The sequence below is a fragment of the Lissotriton vulgaris genome, chromosome 3_1 (assembly GCF_964263255.1).
Source record: "Lissotriton vulgaris chromosome 3_1, aLisVul1.2, whole genome shotgun sequence".
Classification (NCBI taxonomy): domain Eukaryota; kingdom Metazoa; phylum Chordata; class Amphibia; order Caudata; family Salamandridae; genus Lissotriton; species Lissotriton vulgaris.
The window spans coordinates 1,978,766,056-1,978,784,514 of record NC_141689.1 but is presented as its reverse complement, the minus strand read 5'-3'; positions in this window follow the sequence as shown (position 1 = coordinate 1,978,784,514).

The following is an 18,459-nucleotide window of genomic DNA, read 5'->3' as shown; positions in this document are numbered from 1 at the left end:
AAGCGTAGATAATGTGTGAGCGTTGTGACAGGCCTATCTCACGGATTGCAGTCTTGTTAGACAAGGAGTAGCACCAAAAGTGCTACCATCATAGTGGTCAAATGCTACTGCCTTCCTCAGGAGTTAAGCAGCGCAGTGGTGGCATCACACAGTGCAGTTATTAGTAGGAGTAAAGAGGTACCATTTAATCTGTTTCTCAGGAGTGAGGCCTTGTTAGAATTTTCTTTTCTGGTTGGCAGAGGTATACACCCTGTCCAATCATGAACCCCAATCCTAGTCAGAGTAAGTTAGATACACAACTCAAATTAACCTGTGCTCCCCCTCTGGTAGTTTGGCACAGAGCAATCAGGCTTAACTTAAGAGGCAATGTATAAAGTATTTGTGTAACACTTCAAACAGAAAAACAGCAAAAACACCTCACAGAAAGATACCACACCTAGTTGAAAACAATAGAGCTTAATTTAGTCAACAAAACAAGACCAACTTGACAAAAATCCAATAAGTACAACAGGAATTATTAATTTTTAAAGAATAAGCTGAAATGTAGTGCTTACAAGCATAAATCGCCTATCAGGCCTATCTGGAGTGCTATGCCGGGTCAAAACCAAAAGTTCATGTTGACCGCAACAGAGCATGGGTCGGATACAGGGATAAGTCTTGGCCTGCTGAAACAGTACCTTTGTTAGCTGTTGTGTCGAAGTCAAGGGCGAGATAAGAGGAACAAAGGAGGGGATGCATCAGAGTAGATCCTTCGTATGTAGGCAATGCGTCAGCTCTTAGCTGCGTAAAGTTGGAGATGAATTGGAGATAAAGGCAATGCTTTGGGTGTTGGTCATGCGATGTCCTAGGGCCAGATGTAGGTAGCTAAATACTGGTCGGTAATGGCCGAAAATTGGTGATTTTCCCTTTACCAATCGATATTTAGCCCTTTCTAATGTAGGAGGCTGGAAATAAGGATTCAGTAATTTACTGATTCCTTATTTTAAGGAATCTGTAAAATACTGATTCCTTATTTTAAGGAATCAGTAAATTACCGAATCCTTAAAACCTATGTAGGTAGCACTCAAGTGAGTGCATTTTTGCTTTAAGGATTCGTTATTTACCACCAACTACAAGTTGGTGGTAAATACTGAATACCTTTAAAAAACAATAATTTGCTTTTTTCAAGGTGCCATGTGGCAGATATATGTGCACACATGCACGATTCATGGGTGCAACAGGGTGTCAATGAGAAACCCTGCCACCCTTGAATATGCTCCCGCTATTACCGATTCAGTAAATACCGAATCGGTAATAGTGAATGGCTTCCCATTCATCCTTATAGGCCTCCAGGCCCAAAGGAATGAATGGGAAGGTATTTCTTATTACCGAATCGGTATTACTGAATCGGTAATAAGAAATATTACCGAATCGGTAAATTTTACCGATTTATTACCTAGATCATATTTAGCGATTCCTAAATACCGAATCGGTAAAATTTGGGATTTAGGACTCGGTAAAATGAGATTAGCTACATCTAGCCCCTAGATCCTTGCAGCACAGGCAATGCATTGGCATTGATGGGGCTGCATTGTCCTCAATCCTCACAGCAGTATTGATGAGTCAATGGAGATGTGCCAGTTCCAAACAGTGCAACAACAGCGATGCATAGATTGTGGTCCTTGTAGCACTTTAAACCCATTTCCAAGGGCCCAGGACTGGATTGTCACCACTTGGAAAGGAAAGACTCTTAGATGGCACAGTAAAGGTGCAGTAGCGAGTGGATTGGAAGTCTTCTATGCCCCTGAGACTTGAATCAGGAGGAAAGCCAGCAAGCCCTTGGAGTCACTTTGGTTCTGGATTGGAGAGATGCAAGAATAGTCCTTTTCACTCCCAGGCAAGAGGGCAGCAGGCAGCAGGTCACCACAGCAAAGCAGAATTTCAGCAGATTGGCAGTCCTTGTAGAAGCACAGCAGTCGTTCTTCATGGCAGTGTACCCCCAGGTCTCGAAATGTCCAGAGTTGGTGGTGTGAGAGGTGCAGTACTTATACACAGTTGTGCATTTGAAGTGGGAAAACATCAAAGAGAGGCCTTTGAAGTACACAGAGTCCCTGCACTCCCTGACATGTCTCCAGACTAACTACAGGGGGGTGTGCAGACCTTTGTGTGGGACAGGACAGAGCCTATTCAGGTGTACCTGTCTCCTAGTCACTCCAATCCTGCCAAGGATGGCCCATCAGGATGTGAATGGTGCATCAGTCATAGCTAAGCTCCCTTCGTGTGTGGCTGTCTATTGCGAATGCACAAAGCCCATCTGTAACACACCCCAGACGTGTATTCAGAGACAGGCAGAAGGCATTAAATGGCTAAAGTAAGATAATGTTTCTATAAGTGACATTTTCCGAATTAAAATTTTAAATACAACTTCACCATAAGTTGTGATTTTGAAGTGTGATTCCGGAGACCTCAAAATTGGGGATTCTTTATCTTCTCACTTGGGAATTACACTTATAAAATGTAATAAGGTAATCACAATGTTATCCCATGGGAGAGATAGGCCTTGCAGTAGCGAAAAATGAATTTAAGTGTTTTTCACCACTAAGACATGTAAAACTTAAAAGTACATGTCCAACATTTTAAATACACTACACCCTCTCCTTGGGCTATACAGGGCTTATATTACTGGTGACTCATATGTATGAAAAAGGAAGGCCTGGGCCTTGCAAGAGGGTTAACTTGCCAGGTCGACACAGCAGTTCAAACTGCACACACAGGCTCTGCAGTGGCAGGCCTGAGATGCATTTAAAGGCCTTTTTAAGTAGGTGGCGCAATCAGGCTGCAAGCCCACTAGTAGCATTTCAGTTACAGCCTATAGCACATGTAATGCACACTACTAGGGACTAATAAGTTAATTAAATATGCCAGTTGTGGATAAACCAATGTTACCATGTTTACAGCAGAGAGCACCTGCACTTTAGTACTGGTTAGCCGTGGTAAAGTGCCCAGAGTCCTCAAGCCAACAAACAAACTCAGCAAAAAGGGGATGTGAAACTCAAAAGGTATGAGGGGGACCCTGTAGAAGGGATCAGTTCCATTAGGCTCACTCATTTAAAATGTTCGCTGCTGTATTCTTAACTCACCCTTGACCAACATCGGGTTGGTGAGTAGTGCTGTGCAGCACATACTTGGTGGAACTGCACCAGGTGTAAGTGTACCGGTGAGTGGTACAGTACAGGAAGCATACCGTGCTGTGTAGTGTGCGTATGCTGTATGCATGCACTGGGCGTATGTGAGCTTGTGAATGGTACAATACATGGCAGACTGGGGGTTTCATCTTGGGAGACCCAGGCAGGCATGGTGATACATGGAGCTGAGGTAGAAAAATCCCCTAGACAGATTTGTGTATTGTTGCATTCCTGTAAGCTGGGTGGGACACACACTTGAGAGGGGAGGAACAGGTTTCTCCTGCACACTTCAAAGGGTGCTCTTTGATACAGTGAGAGGTCACAAGGAAGGAGCCTTGGCACATCTCAGGAATGAGATGGGGCTGATAAGAGAATCATAAAGAGTAGGGCTAGGGTCCTCGGATAACCTTTTCCTACATATATCACTCTGGTCACTCCAGTGGACTGTATTGTTGAGCTATCAGAGTAGGGGTCACTCTAGCTGTCACAGACTGCTTTCAAGAGAAATAAGAGGGTACGTGAGCAGGCACCTTAAAAGAAGCATTTGGTGTATGGATATGGACTATAAGAAGGGTAGTTTGAGAACTCCTCAATTGTCATCTGTCAAGTAGCCAAACAGGTTGTGTGAGGTGGGGAAGTTCTGCAAGGCTGCTGCCTGTGGGAATGAATGGTGTCCAACGCCTTGCTAGGTGAGGGACTACCTGCCCTGGAACCTGGAGCACCATTTTCTGCCTGCTTGCCAAAACCAGTGTACCTTGTGAGGAAGAGAAGAGCACTGCAGAGATGATGCCCAGTGGGGACTCCTGTCAAGTGGATTCCCATTGTGAAGTGTGAGGAAATAGCTGCTGCACCAATCGGGTCATTGCATAATTGCAAGACAAAATCATCTTTGAAGTGAGCCATGGAGAAAACTATGCTAATCGGGCCAGAGACCATGTGCAGCTAAGAATCTGCAACCCTATTTACCAGGAGGGGCTGCCATGGGGACACCTGCTAGGCTGAGTGGGTGGGTGCCTGTGTACAGTAGGGACATGGTGACTCCGTGTGCCAGAGGGGGGTCACCCGACCCAGCCAAAAGTGTGTATTATCCCAGAGAATCATCGGAGGAGTGAGGCCGTTGTGACAATCCATCATGCATCTACCTATGAATGAGGGATCGGCATCTGGAGCTTCTTGTTGCCTTTTGCAATGAGTAGTCGCGAGGAACATCTGATTACTGCAGGAGAGTGGCCGCGTATATAGGAGATTTGGGATCATCCAGTGCTGCCTGCCTGGGCTACATGCACTGAACTCACCTAGACTAGCCACTGCCACTCTGACAAGTCGCTCAGGAATTTGGAACCCTCTGAGCCTATGGCTGCGGGTAATACTGACTTAGGGCCAGTCAGCCACAGAGGAGCTTGCTGGCTAGAATAGCGCATCTGCATTCGAACAATTTATACTTTAGAACCGAGTGGACTTTTGAGACTTGGACTACTTGTGGGCCATACCCTGGATGTTGCCAATAGTGAATGTGGAATTACCCCTATCACAAGAGCAAGGATGAAATGGGAATGGGAACTGCCCAAAAAACTCTAGAGCAGCGACCTAAGGGGGATTGTGTAGTTGTTTGTGAATGTCATGTTTACGTTTGTTTCATTAGCTGTAGAAATTGAATACTTCTCCTTTTTCATAAAAGTGAGTATTTGCCTGGAAAATGATTAATTGCTGCCGCTGCATGCATTTTGAATTGTGAGGCTGTGTGAACCATGTTATTGCTGAGAGTCAAGTGCAGAAGAGGTACTTGGCCCATTTGCCTAGAATCCATAGTAGGTCAGGCCAGGGATATCAGTAGTAAAATGCCTCACCCTCAACAGTTGACCCCCGTAACCCCTGCTTGCCACATCACCCTCTGAAAGGGATTCTGACATTGAGATATTATCTAATTCCCAGTAGAAATCCTGATTGCAATGAGGATGATCAATGTTTCGCTGGTGAGATCATGTGAACACCAACAGGCAGATACATCAAGCGTTAAAAAAATCGCAAAATTAGCGAATCGCAATAATGGCTTTTTTGATCGCAAAATACCATGTAGCAATGCATCAACTGCATATTTGCAAAAACATAAGTTTTCTCAAATAAAAAGAATCTCTAAACAATCTGCGAATATTATTGCGATTCTAAATTTGCGTCTCCCAAATAGCAAATCGCAAATAAAGAATCGCAAAATATATGCATGAAAAATCGCAAATTGCGATTTTACAGAAAATCACAATTTTGCAAGTGCTAAATAAGAAGGATCACAACCAGGTAGTAATCATGAGGGCCATTCAGATACAGCTGAAAATCAACTTAAACTTATTTAAACATACCCAGAATGAACTACCACATTTCACAATGGCAGGGATTTACCTGATGGTGAGGAGGATGAGGCTGCAGGCTGCTGGACACAGACGGAGCCGCATAAATGAGCGCATTTTTAGAGTCTGCATACCTTGGCTAGGACAGCAAGAGGATGAGATATACGTTAAGTATAGGCTCAATGCAGCAATGATCCATGATCTAATCAATTAATTAATTCCGATTCTGCAACGACAGACATGTAGGACCAACGCTAGTGCAGGTCCTATGGAGCCTACACCTACTGGCGTCAGGCAATTTTCAGGGGGTCATTGCAGTAGCTGGAGGTGTGTTGCAAAGGGCACTTTCAAGATTATTCAAAGCATTCCTTGATGCCATGATCCCACATGTTTTAAGTTGTATTGATCGCACCCATGTGGCAATATGTCCTCCTGCAGCACAGGAATATCGATTTAAAATAGAAAATGTTATCATTTCCTTAATAGTATATTAATTGCCACTTTTGATATTAATTGAGTATTTGTTAATTGATTTTTTTTTATTTTCTCCATTTCAATAGTCATGATTCTATTTTTATTGTGTACTCATTAGTATGTATTACGCTATACATGATTTATGATTTTAATATGAATGTTTATTAAAAAGAACAAAGTTTTATAATAGAGTGTGTTCTTGCATGTCCTTTTCTTGCAACCTTGTTCCCTTTGCTGTTGCTGTGATTGCCTAGGATTGATACACACAATTTGTTTTCCCTGTCCTAGGAATAGTATCATTTCTCATTCAGGGGGTCCTTGTTGTCCACATATCATTTCCTTAATATTCAGGTTGTTTGCAATGTAAAAAACATAGTTACTGACATTGTGGTGCAATTTCCAGGGAGTGCACATGATTCTTATATATTCAGGCAAAGTGGCATTCTCAACCGTCTTGTCAGGGGAGAATTTGAAGAGGGACATCTGCTTGGTAAATATGTGTAATTGATTCTCACAGTCATTGTAAGTATGCCAATGTCAAACTGTCACTGACACTTTGCTTACTTACATGTAGGTGAAAGTGCATACGCCTTGCGTAATTACCTTTTGACGCCTTACCTCAATCCTACAACTGCCAACCAACAGAGGTACAATGCAGCGCATATTTCAACAAGGAACATCATGGAGCGCACATTTGGGCTGCTGAAGAGCCGATTCAGATGCCTCCATAATACCGGTGTGGCACTTCAATACAAGATAGTAGCAGCATGGCCAATGCTGCACAATATTGCGACAAAGAAAGGCATGGAAATCGAGGTGTCTTAAAGCGACTCAGAGGATGAGAACCAGCAAGTGTCACACTGCCGTGCAGCACAAGGGGCAAGCGCAGCAGAAGAGCGCAGGAGAAGATTGAACCTCACACAAAATTATTTCTGAGGTGAGTAATGATGACACAAAAAGTGTATATTGCAATCAAAGTATGTTTTATTTAAAAAAATTATGACATGAGTGTTGAATCACACTTTTAATGTGACCAGTGGCACAGGATTTTCAGTAATGGACATAAGTGGTATGAAAATATATAATGACTTGTAAGTCAGTCAAAATGTTTGATTACATCAATGGTTACGTCACCATATCAGAATGTCATTGTACATGGCAGTCTAGCGCTTTCTCCCACGAACACCCAGATGCCTGTCAGAGCCACCATCTTCATCCCTCATGTTGGTAGTGGAGGGGGTACTGCTGCGTATGTTGCCTCTTCCTGCAGTGGCAACTGGCATAGCTTTACTACTCATGCTTGAGGCCTTCTCACTACTCTCTTCCTGCGTGGACATGTTGGCCGCAATTGTGGAAGCGTGCATCATTTCCATTGCATTGGTCACCTGGTCCAGTGCTTTAGCCACATCCCCGCTCCAATGGAACATTTCTGTTGGCATGGTCACAGACCTACGTGCCAGCAGTGCAATTGTTGTGGACAGGCTATTGTTGGATTTAGCATAGATGTTGAGGTGCTGCATTAGTTGACGATGGTGTCTTTGCTGGGATACCTGTTCCTCCTACATAACCTTCGTCAGTTGCTGCACACAATCTGACAGCACTGCAATGTTGGCTGCTATCTTCCCAATTTGTATCTGTACTGAATGTGTGTTTTTGGCCTGCAGGCACTGCATATGGAGCATCTGTCCCTCAAGACCACCCCAGACATCATTTGTTTGGTCCTCCTGCTGTGTTTTGAGTGATCTAGCCCTTCTATGCTGGACTCTGACATTGCTGCTGCGCACCTGTGTCTGTGGATTTAAATGGGAATAGCTTGGCCATGGCTGGCCTCTGGTGTTGCATTTGCCTCATCATCAGAATCCATGGTGACCAGTGGTGGGACAGTTGCCCTGCGTGTGTTTGGGGCACGTGATGGATTTGTTGGCAACACCGGTGTGTTCATATTTTCAACTGCACTGGTGTCCTGTATGTCCTGGCAGTCACTATCCTCAGCTTCTACACGTTCTGCATCTGTGAGGTGTAACAGTGCAAAACAGCATTAATTTATTAATCAATTTTTTGCTTTGTTATTAAATTGAGAATACATTAAACTTTTTTGAGTTGATTTTTTCCTATTTGTGTGTTTGTCATTGTAACTGCTTGACCTGCCTACATCTCCCATAATGCACTTCCATTTATGAATACATTGTGTACTAGATGTTCAAAGGGTGCACTTGTTCTGTACTGAGGTGATGTTTATCTTTATAATTTAGGACAATGGTAACATGCATTCATCTTACCTTCAGACGTGTTTGCTGCTCCTGACGTGTCTAGCTGTGTCACACCAACAACAGCTTCAGGCTGGATTGTGGATTCAACCATGTCCTCCATGCGAGTGTTCCCAGAGTTTGTCGGTGTTCCCCCTCCTGTCTTCCTTGCTTCCTTCAGCCAGTCAGCAATGCGCACCGTAGCCCTACTGCGCAAGTTGTACAATCTTTTCTTCAACTCATCGATGGTGCGGTGTGTCTCCCCAATGGCATTCACCCTGTTTTGGATCAGGATCCATATTTTGTGTTTCTCCTGCTCTGCCACTTTTACTGATAATTTCCTAAACAGCTTATCACGGCTGTGGACAACTCCCTCAATAAGGGTGTCAATTTCTTTTTCTGAAATTTTCATTTTCCTCTTCCTGTCTGTTTGGCTGCCCTCTGCTGTTTGTGAAGTTTCTACAAATGTCAGGTGTTTCAAATGTCTCAATCCCACTCCTGTTCAGCTCCCAGAGCCAGCTCCCTCCTCTCCCTGTGACGGTGCACAGAAAATGAGGCTTCTGCTGCTGACTTCCTGGTTCTGCTGTCAGCAAGATGCATCAAAAAGCGACTTCGGTAATAGCGATTTCGCAAATAGCAAAATCGCAATTACCGAAATCGCTATTATTTTTGCGATTTTTAAATTTTTTGCAATTTTTTTGTTGCATCGGGTTTTGAGATTCTTTATTTGCGATTCCTTAAAAATCGCAAATAAAGAATCGCAATCGTAAACAATGATGCATGTGCCTGTAAGCCCTGTTTCTAAACCTTTCTTTGCAATTACAATTTAGTTATTTTTATGATGGTTTTGTTATTATATGCTTAAGTCTTTTTCCAAATATTTGAAAGAAATCCCTTATCTTCCAGATGTACAGCACACTTGATCAGGATCATTGCCAAATAACGTATTATAGCTAGAATTATTATAAATTATTGCACTTATTGTGGATCATTATAAGTTTATGATTTATTAAACTAAAAAATTCTTAGGCCAGTTCTAAATGGTAGGTAAGTGCAGCAAGTGCCGACCAGCTCACTATACTAAGCCTATAGATTTTCTGATAATGAATACATTTGTACAAAATAGTTTTGGTAAGGTTATAGAAATTCCCAATGGAAAAAGATTTACAAAAATGTAGGGTACCATTCTAATACTACTCTCTTACAAAATTGAAGTTATTAACTGATGCAGTCATTTTGTGTTCAAAAGAAAAGCATTTTTTCAATGCTTTGTCATTAATAGTTCCCGTTGATAACATGAATAATACACCCACAGAAGGAAGTTGGAATAGGGTAACAAAATCTCTAGACAAATTCCTACCCTTAGCCATACTTGTAGGATGTGCAATACCTGTCGCCAAACAAGGTTTCACAGCACCCAGTATCAATGCTACACCACCATTCCTTTGAAACATGTGCAACTTAATTTTCATAGATGGTTCTGGGTATTTACTGATATCACAACAGCAAACCATATAATGTGACCTAATAATCAAAGCCAAAGAGATGTTTCACTTTACGCACTTAGAGACCCATAAAATGAAACTTTAGAGAGGGACATCTATGATCTAGAATATAGCAATTACTTTAAAAACATATATGTATATGCATTATATGATTAATTGTTTGATTACTATGTTTAAGATGCATGTCTATTTTACTTTGTTTGCTGCCTATGTCACAATATGAAGGCACTTAACCATGCAAAAGAGTTTACCCCAAGGACATAACCCCCAGGTATTCTATAGGCTGCTTTCTATGCAGTACTTTAAATGCAGACAGAAGTGCATACAGTCTTTTTTCCCTCTATATGACCACATGATCCTGAACACTATCCATCGAAGAAGGTCGAATGAAGGAGGCTACAGCAAGCCAAATTCAATCTCATTTTAAATTGTGAATTCTCATTATTTTCACAGTTACTAAGAACAGTTTCACAGACTGCATCTGCTCCTAAAATCAACTTTGTCGTAATTCTACAATTCCTGGTTCTGAGAATGATCTACTGAGACCTTTTCCCACAGAAGAAATTTCAGGCTGGGAAAAATCTGTAAGTGTGGTGGAAATTAGGGGGTATATTTCAAGCCCCTACCGCCACCAGAACATCACTTTTTTTTATGCTGTGGTGGCAATTCGGCTTCGCCTTATTTACAGGGCAGTGTTAAGGCACTTAATGTGGCTTAGCGCTGCCTTGTAAATAAGGAACCTTTCACGCTATCCTTAGCATGATAGGGGTGGGCATTGGGTCTTGCGGTGGGCGATCAGTCGCAACACCCATTGATTTTGGCGAGCCCCATAGTTACAATAGTGGTGTAAATATGGGGCAGTGCCAAAATTAAGACCAGGGTCTAGGACCTGGTCTTAACAGGGTGCAACAAGGAGAAATGCTTTATTTTCTCCTTGTTTTTGCATTTTTTTAAGTGTGCTGCATTGTAAAGTACACGTAAAAACAGCAAAACGCCATGTATGATTGTTTATGTGCAGAAAAGTGTCCATTCCAGTACATGAATAATTATTTCAAAAATTACAAGTCGCAACTTCTATGTGTGCTGCACAAAGCAGCACACATTGAAGTTACAAATCACCATTTCAGATTGTTTAAGTGCAGGAAGGGACACCTTTCTGCACATAAACAATCATTCCCCACAACGCAGCCACCCTTGCACTATGGCAGCTAAATTTAGTGCCAGAGCAGAAGGAAGCGCATAGCTTCAAAGTATTGTAAATATGGTGCAGCCCTGCATTTCAAAAGTGGTGGAGCGTGGCGTTAAGCCAAGAAGGCTAGGTCACTCTCCGTCACTTCTCTGTAAATATGCCCCCTGAGGTTAATGATTAGAAATTGGATCTGAGTAAAGGAGAGTCCCAGAAGTTATCCAGGCAAAGTGTAATAATCAGAAATAAATTGATAATTCTGATCTTTTGCACACATACTGACTGCATGATTATTCACACCCTGGGAACAACTGTGAATGCTATAAACAAAAGGTTGGAGTAAGTCTATTTACAGATTGGGAATAACCCCTTATTTTATGGCATACTAACAGTGGTTTGTCTTCAAGGAAAGTATTTCCTCTGTAGACAAAGAAAATAAAAAAAGAAGTGTGTTGTGCTGATGCAAATATCCACCATGCTTCCATCTGCAGCTTGGCCATTCTGCAGGAGTGTTCATTTTGGAAATCCCTGACTTGTATATCTGCAGCACAACTTATGCAGTTTTCACTCAATTTGGGAGAGTTAGAAATCTATTTAAAATGTTGATGTAAACATATGAGAACTAGGCTTTCACCTTTTTTCAAAACCTATGCGAATTGTTGTGATATTTTCTGTTACAGAGCCTTCAGGACATGGGGTTCTGTAACCTGGTGATGTTCTGTTACCATGTGCTAATGTGCTACTCTTGAACCTGCACGTTATCACTTGAATGTAAGGTAATCATTCTGAGAGGGCAGTTGGTGAAGCTAGTTTTGAGCTGCTTCACTCACTGGCCGAGGATGGAGTCTCTGTTCCTTGAATCTTGAATAAGGAACTTCACACTGTTCCCAGAAGTTGCTGTGGCTGATTTTGGCAACTTAATATTGGCGACTAGTGACCTACATGTTCACAACTGACATCTTTCAACTTGGTTATTGGAAAACATATTTAAAGGAGGAAAAGAACAGGAGACCTCAACGCACTGTCTGTGAGGCGTGGGAATGTAGATATACCATGTTTCACAGGTGAAAGTGAACACTGCAGTAAAGTACGCTTTTATAACGTATGCAACCATTTCCACCTCAAGTGTGTCCCCATGCCACATGCATTCGTGTGTGCAAAAGGGTGTGCATTCCTTACCTCATTGATCGATCAGTGGTACTGTTAGATTCAACGTGGGCCCCTTTGTGATATTTGAATGATGAGCTCTGACTGGGCTCTCCAGCAATGTCTGAATATGTGGCTGGGCCTGGTTTAGCATACCTGCGTCATAGCGCATGCTGTGCATGCCGAACTTTCCGTGATGCCAGGAGGCCATATCGGGTCGGGCTGATGGTCTTGTGAACTGCTTTTGGATCGTGCGTTTCATTGATAGGCACACCTTTCTATATTTCAAAGCTGCCTGTAACTCCTCACAGCATTTTGCGAGGGTATCACATCAGCGTAGAATTTATCAAGTTTCTCATATACTATTTCAGCACAATGCGTGTCTCTTTGACAGTGACATTCTCTCTATTTCAGTACAATGCATGTGTCGGTGACACGCACACCATCTCAACGCAAAACCCTGAGGCATAAATAACGGTCACAAACATTTCAAAGTGACATTGTTTTCCCGCTTTTACCAGATTATTTTTAGTAGATTGTTTTAAGACTAAAAAGGGGCAGTGAGGTCATTCTTCGGAAAGGTTTGGAAATCTTGTATGTTGGCATACTGTAGTAAAGAAGATTACGACACGGCAGGATGTAAGTCATTAAAGATTTATTGTATTACGAAGATCCCACAGACAGCGCAACTGTAAATAAACTGTCACCGAACGGGTGACCAACTGACAGCCAGCACAGGGCTCACGCTCCGAGGGGTGCGCGACGAAACGACACACATAGGGTCCACGAGCCAAGGGCATGCGTGGATAGAGCACTACATATATTCCTTTTCCTAAGGGGAAGGAACAAGTGAAAGGGACAGGACCAGGGGAGGAAAGGGGGGAATAATAAACATACTGATAACATTGGAGTCACAGGAACTCACAGATAAATGTACCTTCTCCTTATTGGAACTCTGATGTGTCTGCAACATCTCCTGGGAATGACCATAGGGTCATTTACACCATACAACATATTGTGATTATGAACAGAAGAATGCTCAGGGCCCATATCAGACCCACGGCCAAAACTCTTACCACACACATTATCAGCTTTTACAATTTTGTTGACATTCCACCAATTTTGCTTATTTACCCTTACAGCACTGCCACATATTTTATCAATGCAAACAGGTTCGCTGAACTTGGAGTCTCCTTTTCTGACAAACCCTTGTTTCTTCATTCTCACCATATCACCCACCTCGAATTTCCGGTTGGAGACATGTTTTCTAGAGTCAAAGTATATCTTCTGTTTGGCTTGAGCTTCCCTGCTATTGTTCCTAACTATGTTGTCTGGTTCTAGTGGGGAAATTCGTTGCTTGAACCACTAGGACATCCACGCAGGTCTGAATTCTGACCATGGTATTCTTCCTCTAAGTAGTTCAAAGGGAGATACGCCTGTAGACGAGTGAGGGGTTGTTCTGTAAAACCACAACATAGTTCTGACAGCCATGGGTATGGCTTTGTGGTGAACTATGGACCAGAGTATACAGTCGCCGATGACTCTGTTGAGTCTCTCTACCAGCCCGTTGGTTTGGGGATGATAGAGAGAGCTCTTGATGTGGGAGATGGATGATTCTTTAAAAAGTTGTTCAGCTTCAGCTGATACGAACTGCACCCCATTGTCAGATGATAGTCTTGGGAAAACCCTCCAGCATAAAAACCTCTTTCATGAAGTCGAGGATCTCCTTTGAGTCAGGTTTCTCTACAAATTTGACTTCCGGCCATTTGGAGTAAAGGTCCACTAATACTATTGCGAACCTAGTCATGTGAGGTAAAGTCTGAAAGGGACCCAAAACATTGATACCAAGTTTCTCCCATGGGTTCTCTGGCAGAGGAATGGGTGTAAGAGGTGGATTAGAAATGCAAAGTGTTTTGTCTTACCAGCACAAATGGTGCACTCTTGGACCAAGGCATCAAACTCGCGGTCCATCTGAGGCCACCAGAAATATTCACGCACTCTACATTTTGTGAATGTGGCTCCCAAATGTCCTTCCTAAGATTGAAAGGGGGCACAATTGTGTCCAACCTGAAAATGAGACTATCTTCAACAGTTAGTTCTTCACAGATTTTAGCATGCGGTTGCACATCAACATCTAAACATTTCTCTTTGGGCCACCCTTGAGTAATGTATCTCTTAACACTTTTCAGCACTTCATCACAATACATGGCATCATACCAATCACTTTCATTGACAGAGCAAACATGTTGTAGTTCAACATTAGCAACTATACAATCTTCTAGTTCGTCCTCGCAATTGGGTTTACCACCTACGTCATCTCTGTCCTGCTTGGGTGGCAAAGAGCGTCAGCACTCACATTATTCCCAACAGGGATGTGTACGATTTGAAAATAGAATTGGAGCAGTTTAAAAGCAAGGCAAGCTATATGTGGTGTTGTATTGCGAGGGTTAGTATTACCAGGAATGCCCACTAAGGGTTTGTGGTCCGTTTGTAGGGTGAAGTTCCTACCCCATATGTAACATATGAACTTTTCGAAGGCCCACCAACACTCAAGTAAATCTTTTTCTATGACTGAATAGTGACATTCAGTGCTTCTCAGTACCCTGTATGCAAAGCTGATAGTGTGTTCTTGAGTCTCTGCTTGTTGGGTAAGGACAGCTCCAAGCCCGAAACAGCTTGCGTTGACACTAAGGGGCCTATTAGGATGACGGACGGACCTGCGTCCGTCCGCCACCCCCGAGATGGAGGGACCGTCCGCAGGGCCAGCGGCGGTCCCTCCGGTGCAATTAGGATGTGACCGCCACCCTGGCGGTCACATCCTGTATCTTTAACCTTGCGGTGGGTGCTGCTTGAAGCAGCACCCGCCGCAAGGTTAAAAATGCATGTATTGCATTTACATGCACAAAGCGGCAGTCACCGCGAAGTGCCTGCCGCTTTGTTCATGTAAATGCAGGGGGGTACCATAGGTACCCCCCATGTGCACCCCGACCCCCTGACTCCCTGGGGGCCCGTAATGGGCCCCCAATCTCAAAATACCACATGCTTTTCCACGGCGGAAAACCCGCCGTGGAAAAGCATGTTTCCTGCCCCATCCTGATATGGCTAGCGGTGTCTGATAGACACCGCCACCATATTAGAGCTTTTCCGGAAGGCGGCTGTGGCGGAAAAGCGGCGGACGGTTTTCCCGTCCGCCAATGACCCCCAGCCATCCTAATCTGGCGGGGGGTCTTTGGAGGCACTGCTGCGGTGATTCCGCATCCTCCGGGCCAGCGGTGGCTTCCGCTGGCCCGGAGGATGCGGAATCACCACAATCCTAATCGGCCCCTTATTGTTCAATGCAACAAGTGATCAAACGGTTTCAGTGCTTTGACGGTGGTGAGTTTTGTTTTAAGCCATTCAAAAGCCTGTCTACACTCGTCGTCCCAAACCAAATCAGTTTGATTATTCAACTGGTTGGAAATTGGGGTATCATAGTTGCGTAGTCAGGAATAAACATAGAATAAAACTCTTAAAGGCCCAGTAGTGACTTCACCCCCGTCTTGTCTGTAGGAGGCGAGAAGTCTAGTATGGCACGAACCAGACTGGGCTTCAGTGTGACCCCTGCACTAGTGATGGTGTGACCTAAGTACTCATCAGACTCTTTGGAGAATTCACATTTCTCACGCTTGGGGACCACACCCCTCTCTTGGAACACAGCCAGGACTCAACTTAAAGTGTCATCGTGAGTTGGCCGGTCAATACCATAAATGAGGACATCATCTTGGAATATGGCGACATCCTTTAGTCCTTTGAGTAGTTTGACCATGAGGCACTGGAAAACAGAAGCCGCAGAGGCTAGATCGAAAGGCATGTGGCAAAATTGGTACATGCCTGAAGGTGAGTTGAAAACGGTGAGGTGGTGGGATTCTTTATCAAGTTTAACCTGGTGGAAGCGGGATCGAGTTTTGAAAATATCTTGGCACCTGACACTCTAGTTAACATTTCTGATATGTTTGGAAGAGGATGAGAGTCAATCCAAATTTCTCTATTGAGGCTGCGCAAGTCAATACAGATCCTGAGTTTGTTGTTTTTTTTGCGAGCTATGACCAAGGGAGTACACCAATCGGAATATTTCGAAAGGCTCAATCACACCTCTTTTGCACATGGACAATAATTCTTTCTCGAGATCTTCTCTGATGCTGAATGGTACGTTTCTTAGTTTGTGTTTAGTTAGAATTACACCCTCTCAAACTTTTATCCTGTGTTTAAAGCCCATTATTCTTCCCAATTCACCTGAAAAGACTTTAGGGAATTTGTTTAAAAGATCTTCTACTTGGGTAGAGTCACGGATGGCAAGTAAGTGTTCTTTAGCACCTGGACATAACATCATGTCGAACAGCCCTTGGTGAAACCACCCGAGAATGTTCAATCCTTGTACTGCAACATATACTTTACCCTCAATACATCTGCACTTGAATTCCATGATGTCTACAAAATACCCAAGTAGGTCTATCTTATGTCCCTCGTTGGACACAGGGGTATGGTCAGGAGGAAATCATTTTCTCTACCCTCCAATTGGCAGTAAAAAGAGAATCAGAGATCATGGTGATACGAGCACCTGAAATATAAACAAGGGTACTCCCAAAGTTTGATTTTAGGTCTAGAGGGGGGAGTAAAAATACAAAATCTGAAAACTGGAACCTCTTAACTGACCTATTTGTTTTACAAGTTATAGACTGAATCTCATCATTTCACATAGGATGCAACATGAATAAAAGTATTCAAAACAGCATATTATTCTTTAGTTTTCTATTTATTTTCATAATTTGAGATAGGGAAACATTTTTATAAAATTTTTCATATTTATTAAGACAAAAACAAATAAATATTTCAGTGCTAGAAACTCATTATTTACAATAATAGATTTGATATGAACCACACAAAAGAACTATAAACAGCTGTCAGTCTATCCATCAGTCATTCAACATCATTCACTCTCAATCTTGCATACTCACACTGGTGACAAAAATACAATGGAAACAAACAAAGGACAACAGTACATCTGAGATCCCAAATGGTCTTTGCAATTAAATATTAATTTCTCTTTCGCTTAGTTATATCCAGTTTATGGGTTATTTGATCATTAGCTTCATTCTCCTTTTGGACTCTTTATGTGAGGGTCTCAGGTGTATAAGGCCTACGTACGTTTCGGTGAGCTTATTTTATCACCTTTTCGCACTGAATTATTTATTTGTTTTTGTTAAAAAATATGAAAAATGTTATAAAAATGTTTGAGTTTTCAGATACGTGCACCTGGATCCACAAAGAGAACAAGCATCTTGTCACCGACCAATATGTTAGCATAAGGGTCCACACAGTCTGAAGGATCCCCTCTTCTTATTTCACAGTCAGATACAACAAGAAACATGTCTTTCAAATCACTCAAAAGCTCCTCATGTTCACTGTCACTATTATTCTTACGTTTTCCTTTTCTGGCTTTGACATACTTTATCAAACTGGCCAACTTTTCCACAGGACCTGCACACTACATTTTTAGCAGGACAAGGTTTACTATTCCTTGAATTTAAAGAATTCCCACACCGAAAACATATGTCTGTCCTCCTGAAAAAGCAGTTCTGTGTGTTCTCCCTCTTTTTGTTGTTACTGGGGTTGAGTACAGGGGCAACAGCTTCAACTGATTTGTTTTCGAGTTCCTTTACTGAAACCTGAGATGTTTCTGTGCTTTTAGCAATGCGGATGGATTCCTCAAGCGTGGGATTAGCTAATGATAGAAGTTCCTGTCTAATGGATTTGTCCGAACACCTGCTTATGAATTGATCACAAACGAATTGCTCACTAAAGTTTTCAAACTCACAATCTGCAATCATTTATCAAAGTGCTGTGATGTCAACATTTTCATCGTTCTTTTGCACCCTCTTGAAAAATGTGTCTTAATGCAACAACACTGGGCTGTACATTGCATCTTGCGGCTAATTTTCTGATTGTAATTTGATATTCATCCAACTCTTCATTGTCTTACCCTACAACCTCTGGTAAGTGCTTGAGAGTGGCCCTGCCTTTAAAACCTGGAGAGTGTAATAAAAGGAACTTTCCTTTCTGATCTAAACCTGTGTGCCCCTATTGCTCCGAGGTAGGTCTCAAAAGCATCAAAGTAGTGCCGCCATTTAATTGGTGGTTCACCAGGTGCTTTTAGGAACGGTGGTGGTGGATGAACGGCTTGCATGTTAGATATGAAGGTAAAACCTTACAATGTATTGATAAGATTTTACACAAAAATGTGCTTTTAATAAGTTTACACTCAAACACACAAATACCATGGATTCTCTTACAAGATATGACTAAATAGGCCCTTAGGCGCAGATAAATGAAATATAGGTGCATAAAAAAAAATGGCAA